This window comes from Silene latifolia, chromosome 11, assembly GCF_048544455.1.
Source record: "Silene latifolia isolate original U9 population chromosome 11, ASM4854445v1, whole genome shotgun sequence".
NCBI lineage: Eukaryota > Viridiplantae > Streptophyta > Magnoliopsida > Caryophyllales > Caryophyllaceae > Silene > Silene latifolia.
Window position 1 is genome coordinate 183,295,711 of NC_133536.1, and position 14,536 is coordinate 183,310,246.

The following is a 14,536-nucleotide window of genomic DNA, read 5'->3' on the forward strand; positions in this document are numbered from 1 at the left end:
ACTTTGAGTTGTGTTGTCACTATCACAACAAACGCAATCATGATTTGTTCTATCCTAGGTTTTGTAGTCACATGTTTGGTACTTGACCAACATGAATCCGGGAAAACTTAGTATAGAAGGCTTGAGATATTTTTGGTTTTTGTGTTTGACTTGGTTTGACTCGTTGTTGGAGTCGGGATTTGAATTTTTGAGTCGGTTTTTGGTCCGGTGTCGGTTTTGACTCTAGTTAGTGTCATTAAGACCCCGTCGTCGTGCATTAAACACTCCAGATATTTTCAAATGTTTTGTTTTCGAAATCTTTTTAACTTTTCCGACGTAAAGTTGTACACAAACTCTCGATCAAACGCTGCGATCCTAAAACATGTTGTAGTCCGATAATCATCGGGTGTTTGTTGGAGTCTCAACAGATACTCGGTATCTACAGAGCCCCCACTTTGACTGAGGCTTGGACAGGGCGAAAGTCAAAGTAGAGTCCCCAGGTCAATCGAAGATTACAACCCGAAGACCCAAGCGACGTCGAGGCGGCTCGAAAAGATTCGGGCCAAGGACCTGCCACCGGGAAGGGCGACGCCAAGGCGACTCGAGGGTACGAGTCAAGGACCTGTCGTCGGGAACAGTATAGAGTCTGTCGACTGTCCGTGCGGGTCGTTTAAAGTCCGTTAGACTACGTGAAAAGGCTCGCCAGCCATAAGAAGGAGTCATACCTGAGGCATCTTTGGATATGTCCTTGCATGGTTGCGGATAAATGCTCGCCAGCCGTGGTGCGTACGTGAGGAGGGCTCGCCAGCCGCGGTGCGTTGTAAGGCTCGCCAGCCGCGATGCGTTGTAAGTCTCGCCAGCCGCGACAAGGAAATGTACCCGAGGCATCTTCAGGATGTGTCCTTGGAAGGGTGCGGACAAAGGCTCGCCAGCCATGGTGCGTATGTGAGGAGGGCTCGCCAGCCGCGGTGCGTTGTAAGGCTCGCCAGCCGAGACAAGGAAATGTACCCGAGGCATCTTCGGGATGTGTTCTTAGAAGGGTTGCGGACAAATGCTCGCCAGCTGTGGTGCGTATGTGAGGAGGGCTCGCCAGCCGTGGCGCGTTGTAAGGCTCGCCAGCCGAGACAAGGAAATGTACCCGAGGCATCTTCGGGATGTATCCTTGAAAGGGTTGCGGACAAAGGCTCGCCAGCTGTGGTGCGTATGTGAGGAGGGCTCGCCAGCCGCGGCGCGTTTTAAGGCTCGCCAGCCGAGACAAGGAAATGTACCCGAGGCATCTTCAGGATGTGTCCTTGGAAGGGTTGTGGACAAAAGCTCGCCAGCTGTGGTGCGTATGTGGGGAGGGCTCGCCAGCCGCGGTGCGTTGTATGGCTCGCCAGCCGAGACAAGGGAATGTACCCGAGGCATCTTCGGGATGTATCCTTGAAAAGGTGCGGACAAATGCTTGCCAGCCAAATGGTAACGGTCGGTTAAAGGACCATGTGAGTAGCCGCGTCGAATGGGCTTGTTTTGAGAATAGCGAACTCGTGATGTCGCTGGGGAAATAGTGAGTATGGATTCTCACTGTCACTGCTTTTGGAATGAGCGGGTTCCGCGAGGAAGCCCCCTGCTGGCATTTGAAGGAATAGTGAATTTGGAATTTTCACCATTCGGTTTGAATTTGTAGTGGCGGTTTTGATCGCCGTTTGTCTTAATTTTGAAAGGAAATAGCAAATTTTAAATCTGCTATTACATTTGAAGTGACGGTTTATGTGCCGCCGTTGACATTTGAAAGAAATAGTGAATTTGGAATCTTCACCATTGATTGAAGTGACGGTTTATTTGCCGCCGTTGACATTTGAAAGAAATAGTGAATTTGGAATCTTCACTATTGATTGAAGTGACGGTTTATGTGCCGCCGTTGATTGAAAATAGCGAATTTTTTTTAAATTTTCACTATTTGTTTCGTTTGTTTTCGAGGAAATGACGATATTTAATAACTTCAACGAAAATCCGAATTTGTTGCGTGGAAATTGGGCCAAAGCCCAGATATCGCTGCAAAAGAATAGGGGAGGCATGGTTTAGGCGCGAGCCACTTGGCGATGCAAGCCGGCTTCCCTATTTTTTGTTAAAAAGACGCGAGGTTGAGTTGCGGATGAACATTCATCTTCAACCTCGAAAATTCGCCCAAAATCGCCATTGACGGACCTTCAAGCTTGTTTTCATCCGTGCCATTGTCAACAAATGTCATCTCAAGGTAAGTATTCCCTCTTGAATCCTTTCAAATTTGTTGATTGTTAGCTAGATTGAATTAGGGCGGATTTTGCCCTAAAAATCGAATTGGGCGTTTTTGCTTGAGCCAATTTTGAGTGAAATTGATGTTTGCATTAGGTTAGAAACCTGTTTAGGAGTATAGGGGTGCTTTTAGTTTGCGTTTTGGTCCCCGTTCCCGCTCCTTAGGCTCGAAAAACGTGATGAGGCGAGAAACCGTCTCATTTCACAATGGCAAGTTTATTTGCTTGGGTAGTGGGTCCCACTAGGTTGCATTGTCGTTAGGAAAACCCGTGTTTGCCATTGAAGGACCTTCATTGGATGTTTATGGGAAAAATTGAATTTTTGCCTTTTGCGACGGTCTTACGTCTGACAAAATAAGCGTTTGTTTGGGCTTGAATTGAGTCAGTTTGCCTTGAAATGGACCTTGATGGTATTTTAGGTAGCCTTGGGGCGTGATAAAATCACGTTTGCCTTTTTGCGGTCGTTTTTGAATTTTTGACCGGTTTGGGCTCAAATTAGCGTATGAATTGCCTTTTTGAACCGTAGAAAAATCCCCATTGTGTCGGGAATGTATTTTGGGTTGTTGGCAGACCCTGTATGGGTCTTAAAATGCCGTTTTTGTGGTTTTGACTCGTCTTTTGCTTGAAAAGAGGGGCGAGTCGTTTTTGCGTTGTTTTTTTTGTGAATGGTTTGGGGCGGGATTGCCCCTTGTTTTTGCATTGCAGGTTGTTTTTGTTGTTTTTGGATTCGTCCATTTCATGTCGTCGTAATGCCGAAATTTCGGCTGGCGTTTTTTTGTTGTTTTTTTTATTGCAGGATATCATTTGGGACCGATAGGGTCCGTTGTTGAGGCTTTGGAGGAGGAAGTCGATCCCGGAGGGGAAGAGTCGATTTTTTTTTTTCTGAGCTTGGTTGTGTTTCTCCCTGGCGGCCTTTGTCTGGCCAACGATCAGGTATCGATCGTTGGTCGTTGTCTGTAGAGGTTCGGATAGGCGGCCAATATGGGTGGTTTGTCCTTTTCGTCGTGGCTCATGGATAGGATGACTGATGATTGGGGGTTAGTACAAGTGTGTTATCCCCTGTTGTTGACCTTGATTGCAGTTGAATTCGGCTGAGTGGGGTTTAACATCGGGGTAACATTCTAAGTTACGGTCCTCGGTTGTCGTGTCGTCCGAAATCTACAAGACATTGTCTTCCTTTTTGTCATGGAGCAGGAGTAAGGGGTTATCGCTATGGTAACCTCCTCTGCTTTCACTGTTGCTCCTCTGTTTCCTGTTGCTCCCTTTCTTTTCTGATCAGAAGGGTAGGGTGTGCTTAGTTCGGTAGGTGGCGGATAGCCCCCAGTTCGTTGTCTTAGGCCAGTGTCTGTATGATAGACGTTTGTTTTAGGCCAGTGTCTGTATGATAGACGTTTGTTTTAGGCTAGTGTCTGTATGATAGACGTTTTTTGATGTATTTTGCGTAAGGCGGTTTGTATATATGTGTTTTTGGACCGTGGCTTATTTTGTGATTTTGGCTTTTTTTGTGTTGTGTTTCGGAGGAGCGTTGTTGGCTGTTGATTCTCCTTTTGCTTTGCACCAGTTCCTGCATCGTTAGTGTAGAAAACAGGCAACAGATAGCATAAACGTAAACACGTAGAAGCATTTGATCACGTAAAGCATTTGTTTGAAAAATCAAGATTAACCAAGATGACTTGAAGTTAAAATTGAAATTTTGAAAATTCCGTGACAAAATCGCCACGTTCGGAATTCAAAAGGAATTGATTTGAAAATTTGAGCAATTAACTCGTGTCGTGAATTAAATTGCATCCAAAATTTTTGAAAATGACTCGAAAAATATAAAAACTCAAACCGTCAGGAACGAATTTTTAGAAAAGGATTTTTGCGAGTGCGTTTGGCTTTTGAGGTTAAGACTCGAATTTGTGAGTGCTTGAATTTTGGAGGAAAATTGATGTCGTGTTATCAACTTTCGATTTTTTTGTTTTTTGATTTGCGAAAAAGCGAAAGAATTTTCGGAATTTCGACTGACATGGAAACGATCCGTCGCGGATCGGGGCTAGTTTCGACTGACATGGAAACGATCCGTCGCGGATCGGGGCGACTAGCCCTTCCCCCTTTTAAAAAAAGAAAGAAAACCCGTATGTTTAAAGCTGCGCTATGGAAACCGTGTCGGATTTCGTAAAACGCGAAAACAAGGAAATGTGAGTGTGAAGAAACACAAAATTTCCCGGATCATCCCGAAGAGGCGCGAGGTTTCTGGCGGGAGGTTTGAGGTGTCAGGAGAAAACACATGTTGAAAGAGACAAGTCAACAAATGGGAATCTGGAGAAGCCTCAAAGAGGCGCGAGTGGCTTGGCGATGGAAGCCGGCTCTCCCCTTTTTCTGAAAATTGCGCTGATCATTTTGTATAAATAGCGACGTTTGTGCTTCATTGTTTCAGCATCCGAAACAGAAAAAAACATCTCTACAAAACCTCTTCTTCTTCCACAAAAATATTTCATGGATGCTTTTGAGAACGCATTGCGATAATGGTGCCGGGATTTGTCGCCTCCCGAGAAGTATCAACTCGATTGCATGGGAGTTGGTTAATTGTTGGTGCTTCGTCAAGTCAAGGTGCAACCTTCGTTTCTTGAAGCATGTTCTCGGTTTTGGGATTCGAAGCATCATGTTTTCGTTTTTCCGAAGGGCGAGATTTGTCCTCTTGCCGAAGGAGTTGGAGCCATTGGTGGGTGGCCGGGTTGTGCTCTGGTGCTTCCTCCTTCTCGGTTGTGCTACAAGGAGAAATTCCGTTCCATGTTGGGCTTATCAACAAGCCAAGTCAACTTCCTCCTTGCTCCACATGGTGTGGATATGTTGGCTCTTATTAACATCTTCTCGAATCGGTTAGATGTTAATGTCTCGGAGGTTGCTAGGAGAAGGGCTCTTGCATTTTGCCTTGTCCATGTGTACCTCTTTGTTGATGTCTTGAAGAAAGAGGGGCCGAAATGCCATGGTAGCATGACCCTTATCCATGTGATTGAGCAAATGGAGCATGGTAAAGATCCATCATGGTTGGTGCTTGGAGAGATTATCCAAGCTTTGGACAAGGAAGGCTCTTGTGGGGAAGCTCCCTCTTTTGGATCGCCAAGGATCCTCCAAGTGTGGCTATTAGAGAGGCTAAGGTATGTAGAGCCTCCGGTTAATCCTTCTTCTTACTCCTTCCGTCACCTTACTATGAGGAAGAAGTTGTATCCGGATAGTTTTGCTTCCACCGAGGCCTATTGGGCCGCGAGACTGGCGGAGGAGGGTGGTCCTCATATCCGTTGGGTGGTGCCGTGGTGGCACTTGAGGTCCTTCACGGGGTTGCTCGCTTCGGGTGCTAGTCCTCGTTCTTTGATGGTGGTGGGCTTGAAGGTTGTTTCCTTCATTTATCCCGAAAGGCTCATGAGGCAAATGGGGCGTCAACAAAAGGTGCCCGCTCAAGATACTCTTGTCCAAGAGAATGTTTTCCGGAACTCCGAGCTCGTGGAATTCTTTGAAAGGTGGTGGGCCACTCGACCACTTTGGGAGGTGCCAAACCCCGTTGCCACGACATGGGTGACCCCCGCTTATGTGAAATGGTCACGTGCTCCGTCCTTGGAAGAGAGATCCAAATTCCGTAAGGACGAGGTTGTTGACTTGAAGTACCGAGAGGTTGGCAAGGCCAACCGTGCCTTCTTCGAAGAGTATGTTGAGGGAGCTACTCCCGAAGTGATGAGACCACCGAAGAGGAGGAACTCCGGCCCCAAAAGTATGGTGGGCCGTGCATTGGCTCGTCTTGGGTCGAACATGTGGTCTTGTGCTAGACTGGAGGCCGTCGCCGTCTTAGATCCGTTTAGGACCCGTTCCGAGGAGGAAGTCCATGCTAGGCGGGCCAACAAGAAGAACAAGGGGAAGATGTACCCCGAGGGAAAAGGCAAGGGTAGATTGGAAGAGTGAAGACCTCCATTACCCACTTTATTATTATGTTGTATTATTGTTGTGAGTTTTTATTATGTTCTACTAGCTAGTTATTGTGAGTTTTGTGCTAGTTTCACTATGTGAGGTGCGTTAGTGGACAACTTAGCTTTGACAAGTTGTAGACTCGTCGAGCTTTATGTGTTGTTGAAATTGTAATCCCTCCCATTATTAATTAAATAAGAGGATTGCTCGTGTCGAAAATTGTGAACGCTTGTCTCTTCCATCCGTTTTGTGAAGGCAACTCGGTTTGAATCGTCCTAAACAATTGCACTTGGGAAAGTGGTATTTTGTGGAAAGGGAGAAAGGCTCATTTTTGTATTTTGCAGGGAAAGGGAATGGTTTTCCCTTTCTCTTTTTTTTGATGGGGATGTTTTTTTTTTTATTGTGGGAATGGTTGTATCCTTCTTATGTAAGAAAGGACTGCCTACGTATTCACCTGAAGAGGTGAAATCAAACCATGATCGTAGTTCGAAATGTTTTGTAAATTTGAATTGGGTTTTGTGGTTGTATCCCTCATGCATAAGAGGGACTGCCTAAGTATCCTCCTGAAGAGGTGAAATCAAACCATGCTCGTAGTTCAGGGGTTTTTGTTTTTGTAGTGCAAATGGACGTTGCCTTTGACGGATCAAAGGACATTTGAAACAGGCAAGGTGCCTCAGCTTAGACTCGATAAAACATGCAATTTCAAATCAGAACATATTGAGGAACTTGACTTGAAAAGGGTTGAGGTTGGTGCTAGTTGCAAAACTAGGCTAGGTTATTGATTGATAGGGTTCAGGGGTAGTATTTCTTGAGTTGGTCTAGGTTGGTTGGGTTTGTAAAGTCCTCCTCATCTAGGTCACTCGGTCTCACTGCGCCCCCCGAAAGTATTTTCTTGACAAGGTACGGCCCGGCCCAGTTGGGTTTGAATTTTCCTCTCGGATCGACGGGTAACGGTGCTCGGACTGACTTGAGGACCAAGTCGCCCTCCTGGATGTTTCTGGGTTTGACCTTCTTGTTGAATGCCCGTTGTATACGTCTTTGGTATAGCTGGACGTTGTGCAAGGCGTTGAGCCGCCGTTCATCTAGAAGAGTGAGCTGTTCGTACCTTCGACGGGTCTATTCCGCCTCAGGGACTTGACTCTCCAGTAGAATGCGTAGAGATGGGACCTCTAACTCTACCGGTTGAACCGCCTCCATACCGTATGCTAGGTAGAAGGGTGTGGCGCCTGTCGGTGTTCGAATGGAGGTTCGGTATCCCCAGAGTGCGAATGGGAGTTTGCTCGGCCAATCGTGGTAGTTGTCTTGCATTTTCTTGATAATGGTGACAAGAGTTTTGTTCGCTGCCTCCACCGCTCCGTTGGTTTGGGGACGGTAGGGGGATGATCGATGTCGCTTGATCTTGTATTTGTCCAACAAAGCCCGAGTTTCCGCCCGGAAGTGGGAGCCTTAATCGCTGATGATTTCATGAGGTACCCCATATCGGCAGATGAGGTTGTTTTGAATGAACTTGGCCACTTTATTGGCGGTCAAGACTGCATATGACTGCGCTTCCACCCATTTGGTGAAGTAGTCGATGGCGACGAGGACGAAGCAATGCCCCTTGGTGCCTACCGGGTTGACTTTCCCGATGATGTCGATGCCCCAGGTTGAGAATGGCCAGCGTGATGTCATGGTGTATAAAAGGGATGGTGGTATGTGTTGTATATTGGCGAAGATTTGGCAATTGTGGCAATGTTTGACGTAGTTACGGCAATCGGCTTCCATGGTTGTCCAGTAGTAACCTAGCCGCATAATTTTCCGTGTAAGCATCATCGCACTCATGTGAGGGCCACATTCTCCGTCGTGAACCTCTCCCATGACTTTCTTGGCTTTGTGATGGTCAATGCAAAGGAGGAGAATTCCTTGGGGTGTTCTTTTGTAGAGTTGATTTTGGTTTATCACGAATTGTGATGCAAGTAAACGGATGGCTCTTTGTCCTCTTTGGTCAGAGTTGGGAGGAAATTCGTTTTTGGTTTTGTAATTGTGGATGGCTTGGTACTAGGTTCATCATGGCTTTCCTCGTCGTCGATAATGGCACAAATGTGAGCTGGCTCACTCCGTCTCTCGACACATAGGGGCATCGATGTCATATCGTCAGGTATATTGACGAGCGCGGCAAGTTTTGCCAGGGCATCAGCAAATTGATTTTCCTCTCGCGGCAAGTGGAAGTAGTCGACTTGGTCGAAGAACTCGGCCTCTTGATTGATTTTCGCTCGGTAGGGAGCTAAGCTGTCAGATCGGATTTTCCATGATCCGGATACCTGATTGATGATGAGTGAGGAATCGCCATGGACCCTCAGTCTCTTGATGCCAAGTGAGATGGCTGCTTGTAGGCCGATGAGACATGCTTCATATTCATCGGCATTGTTGGTGACGGCGAAGTCTAGCTTGACCGAGATCGGAACGTGTTCTCCCTCTGGTGATATTAGAAGGACTCCTACCCCGAAACATCTCAGATTGGATGCCCCATCAAAGTACAAGTCCCATGCGTCGGAGTCGGCACAAAGGATGTCCTCGTCAGGAAGTGACCATGTGTCGGTCGCTGGATCCTCGTTGACGGGATTTTCTGCTAGGAAATCAGCAACTGCTCTTCCCTTGATAACCTTGAGAGGTACAAACTTGAGATCAAATTCGGACAGCATGAGTGTCCATCTAGACAGCCTTCCTTTTAGTACGGGTTTTTCGAAGATGTATTTGACCGGGTCCATCTTGGAGTAGATGTGGACCGAGTAGCTGAGCATGTAATGCCGCAGCTTCTTTGTTGACCATAATAGGGCAAGGCATGTTTTTTCCAGTTGGGTATACCTCGTCTCGTACTCAATGAACTTTTTTCTGATGTAGTAGATGGCTCGCTCCTCGTTGCCAACTGTTTGTGCTAGCATTGCTCCCATGGTTGTGTCAGTAACAGTCAGGTACAGGGATAGAGGAATCCCCGGTTGAGGTGGCATGAGGACAGGAGGTTTGGATAGGATTTCCTTTATCCTGTCGAATGCTTTTTGACAGTCGTCGTCCTAATCGGTGTGATCGGAGGCGCGAAGCTTCTTGAATATCGGTTCACAGATCATAGTGAGCTTGGCAATGAATCGGCTGATGTACTGGACCTGACCGAGAAATCCCCGAATCTCCTTCTCGTTCTTAGGCCGAGGCATTTGTTGAAGGGCTTTGATTTTGGTTGGATCAATCTCAATGCCTCTTTTGCTTACGACATGTCCTAAGAGTTTTCCGGAGGTGACCCCGAATGCACACTTCTGAGGATTTAGTCTCATGTTATATTTCCGCAGACGAGCGAAGAACTTCCGGAGGGCATTGATGTGGCCGTCCCGTTCTTTTGATTTGACGATCATGTCGTCGACATATACCTCTACCTCCTTGTGCATCATATCAAGTAGGAGAGTGGTAGTGGTTCTTTGATAGGTCGCTCCGGCATTGATGAGGCCGAAAGGCATGACCGTGTAGCAATATGTACCCCACTGTGTAGTGAACGCAGTTTTGTGTATGTCTTCCTCAACCATTTTAATCTGGTTGTACCCGACATACCCGTCCATGAATGATAGGAGAGCATGTTTGGCGGTGTTGTCCACCAGAAAGTCAACATGTGGCAAAGGGAAGTCGTCCTTTGGACTTGCCTTGTTCAGATCCCTGAAGCCGACGCAAACCCAAATTCGTCCGTCTTTCTTTGGTACTGGCACAATGTTGCCCACCCAGTCAGAGTATTCAGACACTTTGATGAACCCAGCCTTGAACTGTTTGTCCACTCCTTCCTTGATTTTTAGGGCCCATTCAGGACGCATCCGGCGTAGCTTCTGTTTCACACGTTTAGCCCCGGGTTTGATGGGTATCCGGTGCTCTGCAATTTCTCTGTCAATCCCAGGCATATCTCTGTAAGACCAGGCGAACACGTCCTTGTATTCGTGGAGGAGGTCAATGAATTGTTGTCTTTACGAGGGGTCCAGGGTTGTCCCTATCCTAAGTTCTTGAGGTGTATTGTCGGTTCCTACGTTAATAGGCTCGGTTTCCCCAATGATGGGGGTTCTGGTTTCCCGTTTGTCAAGTTCTTTAGCTAAGTGAGGTGGGTACTTACTCAAGTCAAATTCCTCATAATCATTCAGAATTGCATTGCAGTTAAAATGAGACGAGTGATAAGCAAACTTAGCGTTCATTAAGTTGACACGAGCGAAAAGCTCGGAAAGGACAGACATCTCGTGGTCGGTCAGAGGCGACACGATACAAGAAGTGGCCCCTGGAACAGGCTTCAGGTTGTCACCTTTCATTGGAGTGTGGGTGACCCTAGTAGACTCAGCCTCTGAATCAGCCACGACTTGGTGATAAAACAGTGGGAAGGGAACCTTGACTGGAACTTCCGGAGTGTTAGGAGCTATAACAGACTCTGACTCCGACTCAGACTCAGACTCAGACTCAGATCCTTCTTCACTTTCCTCCTTGAACATAGGGCCTTATCCAGTTGTGATCTTGAGAATGCGGCCTTGGCGATCGGTCCATTTGATGGTCTTCCTCCAGCCTTGGGTAGCTTTCCCCGGGTCAGTATCGGAGATCAAGGCAGTTGGATCAAACTGACTGTCTTTCAGGGCGATGTTGATGATGTCCTCATAGTCGAGGCGTTTGATGTTATCTTCTCCAAAGAGTAGTGTGACAGCTTGTCCGTCGAGGCATGGTGATGGTTTGGACTCGGTTGATGCAGCTTCAATGTTGTCGGGAATAAAGTAGCAGTCCTGGAAGACTTCCACTCCCGGGTATCTAGCCTTCGCCACAGAGTCATAGATAGGCTCCGGAAAGCCATGGTAGAGTTATGACTCTCCCTCGGGGACAAAGTATCCGTTGAGAGTCAGGTGGTAGGGACGGAGGATGACTCCGTGCTTCTTGCGTTTTCGGATTAGGAGGTTCATCTCCTGGATGTCTTTGTCGATGAGGTTCGTATCCCGGTCAAAGGGAATGTTGGGGACCTTAGCCTGTTCCAAGGAGGCAATGGGTCCTTCAGCGGATTGAGCGGCAAACCTGGGAAATAACCCTGGCGCATCATGATACGGTTGATCGTGAGGCTGGCGAACGGGTCACATTCAGAGGTTGTTAGTTCATCATTTATGGCGTTCACGGCTTGGAAACCCCACATTTCATTGTCGTCCTCCTCAATGGCTTGGGAGGCTACCCCTCTTCTCATAACTGCTTTAATTGGGGAAGCGGGGATAGTGATCGTTTTCCCGTTGAAGAGGACCCTGATCTTTTGGTGGAGCGTTGAGGTGACCGCCCTGACGGCATGAATCCAGGGACGTCCCAGGAGCATGTTGAAGGATGCGTCGATATCGACCACTTGGAAACTGGTCTGTCTTTCTAGTGGCCCGGTTGTGACGGCTAGAGTGATAAGCCCAGCGACCTTGCGACGAGGACCGTCGTAGGCGCGTACTCCTTGATTCGTTGGGATTAGATCAGATTCCTTAATAACCAGCTTGTGGGCAGTTTTAAGAGGAATGACATTCACGGCGGAACCGTCATCCACCAGGACCATTGGTATGTTCTTTTGGAGGCATTGCACAGTGATGTACAGGGCCAGGTTATGGTTGGCTCCGAACAGGGGGATATCCTCGTCGGAGAAGACGACCGAGTTGCTCAGATCAGGGGCGTCTCTTGTCATGTGTGCCACTATTTCTTCTGGGGAAGAGGTGGAGGGCACGGTTAATTTTCCCAAGGCCTGCAGCAAGGCTTGTCGGTGCTCAAAAGACGTTGCGATCAATTGCCAAATAGAGATTTCGGCCTTTGCTTTCTGGAGCTGTTTCAGGATTGAGTTCTCGGGAGCCTTTGGTTGAGTGTCCACCTCTGGGACGATTTGGTCATTTGTTGTTGGAACGACCGTCGGGTTACTCGGATTGTGATAGGGGCGTCTGGACCGGGTGCGATGTCCGATTTCCCTCGTCCGTTTCTCCTTTCCTGGGACGACATAGACGTCCTCAACATCATCCCGCCATATGCCGTTAATTTCAGGTTCTTGAGGATACCTTGGGGGGGTATTCCTCGGTGGGTAGTTCTTGTGGGGGATATTTTTGTGAGGGCGATTTTTGTGAGGGTAGTTATTTTGAGGGTAGTTATTTTGATGGTAGTTCTCATGAAGGTGGTTATTTTGAAGGTGATTTTCGTGGGGTCTGTGCCAGAATGGTCGCGGGAGCAATCCATCCTGGGGTGGGTAGTTTTGAACGCTTGGGGAATTCTCCCTCGGTCGTGGTGCCGGGGGATTGAAGATGAGTCGACGGTAGGCGTCGTCGAGTCGGGTGATTCTCTCAGAAAGGCTGGCAATGGCCTCCTTAACTTGCTGAAACATAGTGAGCATAGTGGCAGTACTGAATACGAACACTCCATCTGAAGGGTCCTTTTCCAGAACATTCACCTCATCGTCAATTGGCAAGATGAGAGCAGTCTAGGGTCGGCTCATCGTCAGAGATGGCGTGAATTCCCAGAGGATTCGTCTTGTTGTTTGGCTTAGTTGGTGGGGGTATAGGTAAATCACCCTTCTCAATCATGTCTTGAATGAGGTGCTTGAGTTTGAAGCAATTTTCGGTATCATGCCCTTTCCCTCGATGATACTCGCAATAGGCGTTGGGATTCCAAAATCGGGATTTCTTTGCGTCGGCCGGGTCCGGGGTGGGCCCGATCGGTTGTAGTTTCCCTTGGTCCATAAGTCTTTTCAAGGGACTCGCATAAGTTGACCCTATGTTGGTGAATACTCTCTGGGGGCGTTCAATTTTCTTGGCAGATGGTTCGACGAGGTTAACCTCATCAATCTTGTTTGTCTGACCGTAAGGGAGAGATCCGGTTGAGGTGGATCCTTGATATCCCCTGCCTGTGGTCTTTGCTAAGACACCCTTTCGGAGGTCGTCCTCAATACGTGTCCCCAAAATCTGCAGATCTTGAAAAGTTTTGATATTTTGATACCTCGGCAGGTTGGCATAAACCGGGCGGAGGTTGTTGACAAATTTTTCCACCAGAGTTGATTCACTCGGCTTACTAACCAACTGAGTACTCACCCTCCTCCAACGGGTTAGGAACTCAGTGAATCCCTCCTTGTCGTTTTGGGTTAACACCTCGAGAGTACGGGTGTTGGCCTGGATCTCGACATTGTCGGCATACTATTTGGCAAACTCAACTGCGATTTCATCCCAGGTGGTAAGGTTTTTCGGGTCCAAGTAGTAGTACCATTGGCGAGGAATTGGCTCCAAAGAGGATGGGAAGATCCTAGTAAAAAGTTAATGTTTGACCCCCTTAATGGCCATGTAGTCTTTGAAAGCACGGATGTGGTTGAGTGGGTCCTCCACTCCCTTGAACTTAGGCACATCAGTCAGGGTGAAGTTGTCAGGTAATTATAACTGGTCCCCAACAGGTTCAAACCTTCAGTTATTTTCAAGGTGGATGTTGTTACCCCGGGCTAGGAGTTGTTCTTCCAAAAGTTTCAGCTTCTTCTCAGTCTCAGTCAGAGGTGGGGTAATATGTTCCCCAAGTTCCTTGTTTTCAAGGGCATCGATACGGGTCTCGACGCGATCCAGGGTGACCTTAAGAGCGGTAAGTAGGCTGGCTAGCTGATCAGTTGTGACATCTCTGTTGTTATCATTGTTATTGTTGGACGAAGCTGAAGACGGGGCCATGGCTATGAGGTAGAAAAACGGCTCACATTACAACTCAATCCGACACGGTTCCAAGACTGAACGCAGACAACACAGAGGACGAGACCAAGATCGACTCAACAAGACGGGGTGACCGTGTGTGGTCCCTCGGTGCTGACTCGATTTGCGACGTGACGGTGTTTGACCGAACCTTTGACACGAGTCCAACATGATGGCGTGACGCCATTGGACGGGTCTCGTGGTGAGACGACTCATAAGTAAAGACCCATAAGTACGTTTGCTTTGACTCGATAGACACGAGGCGGAATTGGAATGGTGGACTGAAGTTTTCGAAAATAGGAATTTTCAAAAGAATTCGTTTGTCGCTTTAAAAGGCGGCTTCCGAAGATAGAAATCTCCGCAAGTCGATCAGTTAAAAAGGGTTGTCTTAAGTTTATTTGCAAAAGACGGTTTGAGTTTGAGTCGGCTCGGGAAACAGTGTGTTACTTCCCAAGACGGTTTTGAAATTCAAAATTGTATGTTTTGAAAATCGAGCTTGAAATGTTTGAAGAGGTCTCGGGGACGGTGCATGGTCCTCGGGATCCCGAAAGTGTCTCGAGAAAAGGGGCGTGTACTTTTCTCGGGTTTTGAAAGAGCCATTGTCGGCGCGAAACGGGTTAAAATCCGTGTCCAGACGCGGCG